Here is an 8,658-nt window from a genome sequence, read left to right as displayed (position 1 = left end):
CAGTTGGGAGTTTGAGTTTTGGTAGTTGTCTAAGTGAAGGCCTGGTCAAACCTGAGATTGGGAGCAGAACTTTCTTCAAGGGAAGGACTGTGCTTTTAACGCAGGCCAAACTGTGCTGCTTTCACAGGACACCTGCATTCGGTTGGCCTAGTGGTAAGGCGTCCGCCCCGTGATCGGGAGGTCGTGGGTTCGAACCCCGGCCGGGTCATACCTATAAAGACTTTAAAATTGGCAATCTCGTGGCTGCTCCGCCTGGCGTCTGGCATTATGGGGTTAGTGCTTGGACTGGTTGGTCCGGTGTCAGAATAATGTGACTGGGTGTGACATGAAGCCTGTGCTGCGACTTCTGTCTTGTGTGTGGCGCACGTTATATGTCAAAGCAGCACCGCCCTGATATGGCCCTTCGTGGTCGGCTGGGCGTAAAGCAAACAAACAAACAAACACCTGCATTTGATGACACTGACAGGTACCACTGTATACACACAACAACTAAACACAGAATTGTCAAAATAAGATACCAAAGAGAAAAATCAAAGTCCTCTCGACATTCGCACGTGAAGTTAAATCTTTCTATGTCTGTCTCTGCACTTTACATGCACTTCTAAACTTTATTTATTCAAATAAGGGGAAAGACCATAAAACGATCAGTAACTTGATCTGTCAATTGCAAACAAAAATTCTGAGTTTCAACAGAAGCACGATCTACGAAGCCAAGACGGTCGAGAGCCTTTCGATTCTGTCAAGTCTCCCAATCTCATTAGCCTACCGGCATCGATTCCCAGCGACGTGAAACAGGATGCAGAAACACATGTAAATTAGGCTGAACATGCTAATTTCCACCGCTGGCACGCCGCACTCAGCCGTGCATCAAAAGAAAAGGGCAATCAATAATCACGAAGTAGAGCGAAGCCGCGCTGATTTCTTTATCCATCCTTACCTAATGAGGGGTCTAAAACTGCGTCCCTGCATAGTCACCATTGAGGTCTTGAACGCTGGCGGGACTATAAGAGTGCAGTAAAACACCCCTTAGTTTTAAAGGCATCGGCCTTCCCGTGTAAGTGGTCGTATACACCGCCACAGAACTGTCCAGGCTTTTACATGGAGTAAGAGCTTTCGTCCTCTTGGACACTTACCCAAAACTCAACAGCCGGGCTGTGTTCTGTCGTGTAGAGTGGATTTTGTTGTTGTTGCTGAATTACTTTTCCAAGTGACATCTATGTCAATCTACGAAATGAGTTCACACACAAAAATCCTCCTTTTTTTTCTCTTTTTTTCTTTTCTTAAATCATATAACACAGGGGCGGGGATGTAGCTCAGTCGGTAGCGCGCTGGATTTGTATCCAGTTGGCCGCTGTCAGCGTGAGTTCGTCCCCACGTTCGGCGAGAGATTTATTTCTCTGAGTCAACTTTGTGTGCAGACTCTCCTCGGTGTCCGAACACCCCCGTGTGTACACGCAAGCACAAGACCAAGTGCGCACGAAAAAGATCCTGTAATCCATGTCAGAGTTCGGTGGGTTATAGAAACACGAAAATACCCAGCATGCTTCCTCCGAAAGCGGCGTATGGCTGCCTAAATGGTGGGGTAAAAACGGTCATACACGTAAAAGCCGTGGGAGTTTCAGCCCATGAACGAACAAACAAACAAACAATATAACACAGATCATGTCCTTGAAAGGCTAACAATACATGCCTATAGGACATTAATATACTTTGTCTGGTCTAGTAAGCAGACAGGCTCTTGGTTTTTGCAGGGCCCTATATTTATATGATAGGTCTATGGATTTTGGTATGTGTCCGTGTGGATGGATGCTTTTATCCCATGTAAAATGATGAGCCTGGGCATGTCGGATGTGATATACACGATTGCTTATCCCATGTAAAATGATGAGCCTGGGCTATGTCGGATGTGATATACACGATTGCTTATCCCATGTAAAATGATGAGCCTGGGTATGTCGGATGTGATATACACGATTGCTTATCCCATGTAAAATGATGAGCCTGGGCATGTCGGATGTGATATACACGATTGCTTATCCCATGTAAAATGATGAGCCTGGGTATGTCGGATGTGATATACACGATTGCTTATCCCATGTAAAATGATGAGCCTGGGTATGTCGGATGTGATATACACGATTGCTTATCCCATGTAAAATGATGAGCCTGGGCATGTCGGATGTGATATACGCGATTGCTTATCCCTTGTAAAATGATGAGCCTGGGCATGTCGGATGTGATATACACGATTGCTTATCCCATGTAAAATGATGAGCCTGGGCATGTCGGATGTGATATACACGATTGCTTATCCCATGTAAAATGATGAGCCTGGGCATGTCGGATGTGATATACGCGATTGCTTATCCCTTGTAAAATGATGAGCCTGGGCATGTCGGATGTGATATACACGATTGCTTATCCCATGTAAAATGATGAGCCTGGGCATGTCGGATGTGATATACACGATTGCTTATCCCATGTAAAATGATGAGCCTGGGTATGTCGGATGTGATATACACGATTGCTTATCCCATGTAAAATGATGAGCCTGGGTATGTCGGATGTGATATACACGATTGCTTATCCCATGTAAAATGATGAGCCTGGGCATGTCGGATGTGATATACACGATTGCTTATCCCATGTAAAATGATGAGCCTGGGTATGTCGGATGTGATATACACGATTGCTTATCCCATGTAAAATGATGAGCCTGGGCATGTCGGATGTGATATACACGATTGTTTATCCCATGTAAAATGATGAGCCTGGGCATGTCGGATGTGATATACACGATTGCTTATCCCATGTAAAATGATGAGCCTGGGCATGTCGGATGTGATATACACGATTGTTTATCCCATGTAATATGATGAGCCTGGGTATGTCGGTTGTGATATACACGATTGCTTATCCCATGTAAAATGATGAGCCTGGGCATGTCAGATGTGATATACACGATTGTTTATCCCATGTAATATGATGAGCCTGGGTATGTCGGTTGTGATATACACGATTGCTTATCCCATGTAAAATGATGATCCTGGGCATATCGGATGTCATATACACGATTGCTTATCCCATGTAAAATGATGAGCCTGGGCATGTCGGATGTGATATACACGATTGCTTATCCAATGTAAAATGATGAGCCTGGGTATGTCGGATGTGATATACACGATTGCTTATCCCATGTAAAATGATGATCCTGGGCATATCGGATGTGATATACACCATTGCTTATCCCATGTAAAATGATGATCCTGGGCATGTCGGATGTGATATACACGATTGCTTATCCCTTTTAAAATGATGAGCCTGGGCATGTCTGATATGATACACACGATTGCTTATCCCATGTCAAATGATGATCCTGGATATTGTCTATGATATACACGATAGCTTATTCCATGTAAAATGATGATCCTGGGCATATCTGACATCATACACACGATCGCTTATCCCATGTAAAATGATGATCTTGGGCATATCTGATATCATACACACGATTGCTTATCCTTTATAAAATGATGATCCTGGGCATGTCGGATGTGATATACACGATTGCTTATCCCTTGTAGAATGATGAGCCTGGGCATGTCGGATGTGATATACACGATTACTTATCCCATGTAAAATGATGAGCCTGGGCATGTCTGATATGATACACACGATTCTGGATCTGGATCTGCTATAGTACGTTGCAGGAGCCAGTGTTGGCTATCGTCGCAACGGAAACTGGGAGAGCGCTTATTTGAGAGTCACCTCTACATTCTGGGCATAGTGATGGTAAATGTTTGCCTCACTTGTTTTGCTCTTCAGCTTATCCCATGTAAAATGACGATCCTGGGCATGTTTCATATGGTGTACACGATTGCTTATCCCATGTAAAATGACGATCCTGGGCATGTTTCATATGGTGTACACGATTGCTTATCCCATGTAAAATGACGATCCTGGGCATGTTTCATATGGTGTATATGATTGCTTATCCCAAGTAAAATGACGATCCTGGGCATGCTCCCCCCTTTCCTAACCTAGGTGGTGGGTTCAAGTGCTAGTCTTTCGGATGAGACGAAAAACCGAGGTCCCTTCATGTACACTACATTGGGGTGTGCACGTTAAAGATCCCACGATTGACAAAAGGGTCTTTCCTGGCAAAATTGTATAGGCATAGATAACAAGAGGCGAAGCCTTCAAGGCTCACGTAAGAAATCGACAAACAGTAACACAAACTCAATCACTCCGTCACACATACACACACACACACACACACACACACACACACATACACACACACACACACACACACACACACACACATGTACAGTGTTTGGTGAAACTATGCAAGAAAGCGAGACCCTGGATCTGCCAAGAAGTCTCGGCCCGCTCACAATAACAATGACCGAGACTTTCAGTAATTCCTTTGCGTGACGTCTAACCCTCTTACGTCATAATGTGACGTCTTCAAATAGTTTCTATCACACACGTCGAACACTTTTGACCGAGACTGACGTAATCCATAGACTCGGAAATGTTAAAGTTTCTACCACAGACATACACACATACATACATACGCACGCACAGACAGACAAAGTTTATCATCGCATAGGCTACACTTACGTGAGCCAAAAATGTCCACCAAATACCCGTTTGACTTGGAATAATAGGCCGTGAAAGGTGAATGTTCGCCTAATAGGCTTGAAGTTTGCTGGTCGATGTGAATGCGTTATATATTGTGTGTAAAAAATGTCTGTTTGTCTGTCTGTCTGTAAAAAATTCCATTTCAAACAGCAGAAATTAATATGTAAAGCGCGGAGAGCCCAGTTGTGGTTCGCGCTATATAAGCTCCCCATAATAATAATAATGATAATATGGTGTGCACGATTGCTTATCTCATGTAAAATGACGATCCTGGGCATGTTTCATATGGTGTACACGATTGCTTATCTCATGTAAAATGACGATCCTGGGCATGTTTCATATGGTGTACACGATTGCTTATCCGAGAAGAAGTGAACCTTTAACTCTTTCGTGCCTTTCTTCTGCAGGGGTCAAGTCCGTTTAGCCTCACGGCTCAATTTAGAACTGTAAAGCCTGTATAAGGATTGTTTATTTACAAAGATTCCGTACAGTACAAACTCCCCTTCTAAGACCTCCAAAAAACCTGAGAAAACCAGGTCTTGAACAGGAGCGAGTCCTAAAATTATGGGTCTTAAAAGGGGGGTTTCACTGTATTTGGTTTTGGCAATGACAAACAAGTCGCGTAAGACGAAATTACTACATTTAGTCAAGCTGTGGAACTCACAGAATGAAACTGAACGCACTGCATTTTTTTCACAATGACCGTAGTCCACCGCTTGTGCAAAACGGAGTGAAACTGACGAGCCTGTTCAGCGCGGTAGTGGTTTTGCTGTGCTGCATAGCACGCTTTTCTGTACCTCTCTTCGTTTTAACTTTCTGGGCATGTTTTTAATCCAAACATATCATATCTATATTTGGAATCAGGAACCGACAAGGAATAAGATGAAATTGTTTTTAAATCGATTTCGGAAATTTAATTTTGATCATAGTTTTTATATTTTTAATTTTCAGAGCTTGTTTTTAATCCAATTATAACATATTTATATGTTTTTGAAATCAGGAAATAATGTAGAAGAAGATGAACGTAAATTTGGATCGTTTTATACAAAAAAAAATTATTACAATTTTCAGATTTTTAATGACCAAAGTCATCAATTAATTTTTAAGCCACCAAGCTGAAATGCAATACCGAAGTCCGGCCTTCATCGAAGATTGCTTTATGAAAATTTCAATCAATTTGATTGAAAAATGAGGGTGTGACAGTGCCGCCTCAACTTTTACAAAAAGCCGGATATGACTTCATCAAAGGTATTTATCGAAAAAAAGAAAAAAAACGTCCGGGGATATCATTCCCAGGAACTCTCATGTCAAATTTCATAAAGATCGGTCCAGTAGTTTGGTCTGAATCGATCTACACACACACACACGCACATACAGACACACACACATACACCACGACCCTCGTCTCGATTCCCCCTCTATGTTAAAACATTTAGTCAAAACTTGACTAAATGTAAAAACGACGTATGTAACATAATTGAATAATCAATTTTGGACTGCTCACATTTCAACAAGTTGACCTCGTTTAAATAGTGTCTGCTGTGACCAAAAGAGTTACATTTTTACGTACAATTTATTCACTTCTTTTTCTTTTGCCTACATGTTTATTCAATTTCTATTCCGCGTACAGAACACATTATGGCTCTATTTCTGTTTTTATATTTAACAAGATAAGCCAGCACTTATTAAAAGTGTAATTTCGAGTGCAACATATTTTGTGTGCTCCATTTAAAAATAAACAAACAATTATTTGCTCACTTTGCTTCATTCCCAAGTTTCTATTCAGTGCAAGAAATAACCAGACGTTGCGCTCAATTCTTGATAGGCACGCCCCTCTCTGCCAACGCACGGTTCGTCAGCGGAAATCTAACCCGTGGTTCAGTAGCATCTCTGAGCAGTTTGGCAAACTGAAACGTGAACGTCGTCAGGCGGAGAGGTGCTGGCTTAAATCCAAACTCACTGTTCACAAAGAGATTTTTGAAACCATCAAACGCAAAGTAAATGACTTAGTTGAAGGCGCTAAAACTGCTTTCTTCTCTGCCCAGATTATAGGTAGTAGAACATGCAAAGAACTTTTTCAAAATTTCAATTCTCTGCTTGGAAAACAGACGGTTTCCAGCCTCCCCACCACCCATGACCCCAAGGACCTGCCAATTGTATTTTCTGACTACTTCACTGAGAAGATCGAAACCATCAGAAATAGCTTTCCTCCACCAGTGGCTTCGCCTCCGGCTTCACAATTCTCTGGTTCTTTGTTGGATAGCTTCATTCCTGTATCTGAGCAGTTTGTTTTGAAGATTTTGAAGAACACAGTGCCAAAGTCTTGTGAGCTAGACCCCATCCCCACCAACTTGTTTTATGAAAACCTTGACCTTTTTCTTCCCATCATAACCAACATAATCAACTCTTCTCTCACTTCTGGCACTGTGCCAATGGACTTGAAAACTGCAGTAGTTAAACCTTTGATCAAGAAACCATCTCTGGATAAAAATCAGTTGAAAAACTATAGGCCTGTTTCCAACTTGCCATTCATTTCTAAAATTCTGGAAAAAGTAGTGCTTAGTCAGCTTCTCTCCCACCTTGAAACCAACAACCTCTGCAACCCTCTTCAGTCAGCGTATAGGGCTGGCCACAGCACCGAGACTGTTTTGCTTCGTGTTGTGAATGACATTCTTTCTGCTCTGGATAATGATGACCTATCAGTTCTGCTTCTCTTGGATAACTCAGCTGCGTTCGATACGATCGATCACTCTGTTCTGCTCTCTCGTCTCGAATCTGTTTTTGGCATTCACTCTACCGCTCTTCACTGGTTTAGTTCATATCTACAGGGCCGTAGTCAGTATGTGTCTGTCAATAATCTCTCATCTCCTCCATCTCCTCTCTGTTTCGGCGTTCCCCAGGGATCAGTTCTAGGCCCAGTTTTATTTGTACTATACACCACTCCTCTCTCTGCCGTCATCAAGCAACACGCAGTCAATCACTACCTCTTTGCAGACGACACACAACTCCAACAAGCATGCAAGCCTACAGAAATCCAAGCGGTGACGCACACTCTCCAAAACTGCACTTCAGATATTAAATCATGGATGACAAACAATGGGATGCTCAAGTTAAATGATGACAAGACTGAGTTTCTTCTTTTCTCTGGAGCTTCCTGTTCGACCACTTCCCTTCCAGCCTCCATCACAGTAGGTTCTAGTGACATTTCTCTCTCTGATAGTGCTAGGAATCTTGGGTTCATCATGGACTCCCACCTCTCAATGAAACAACACATCAAAAAAGTCTGTCAGACATGTTACTTTGAGATCAGAAGAATAGGTTCCATAAGAAAATTTCTCACTGTTGATGCCACTAAAACTCTCGTTACATCCTGCATTCTGTCCAGATTAGATTACTGCAACTCCCTTCTCATAGGCTGCCCTGACTCCACTCTCCAACCCTTGCAAAAAGTACAACACTCTGCTGCACGTCTCATTTTCAGAGCACAGCATCGACAACCCTGCACTCCTCTCATGAAAGAACTTCACTGGCTTCCTGTATCTGAACGTATTAGGTATAAAGCTGCCTGCTTCTGCTACAATATCATCTCTGAATCGGCACCTGCCTATCTTTCTGAACTGGTCTCTCTCTACACTCCCTCTCGCACCCTTCGTTCTTCTGATGATGCTCGACTTCTCTGTCAAGGTCGCTTTAAACGCAAGGCTCATGGCTTCCGCACGTTTTCGTATTATGGACCTCAGTTATGGAATTCACTCCCCTTTCAATTACGTCACTCTCCATCCATTTCATCTTTTAAGTCCAATTTGAAAACTCACTTGTTCCAACAACACTACGGATAGTTCCTTAGTATAGAGTCTGGGGATGTGAGATGTGCATGATGTGTTGTTTGAATCTGACAGTGATTGTATGATTTTTGTATACATGTATTGTTGTCCCGCGCTTTGAACTTTTGATAAGGCGCTTTATAAATGCCCGTTATTATTATTATTATTATAAGAAAACGATTTCCAT

Source organism: Littorina saxatilis, linkage group LG1 (assembly GCF_037325665.1).
Source record: "Littorina saxatilis isolate snail1 linkage group LG1, US_GU_Lsax_2.0, whole genome shotgun sequence".
Lineage (NCBI taxonomy): Eukaryota > Metazoa > Mollusca > Gastropoda > Littorinimorpha > Littorinidae > Littorina > Littorina saxatilis.
The sequence above is the reverse complement of the archived record's forward strand: the minus strand, read 5'-3'. Positions refer to the sequence as shown.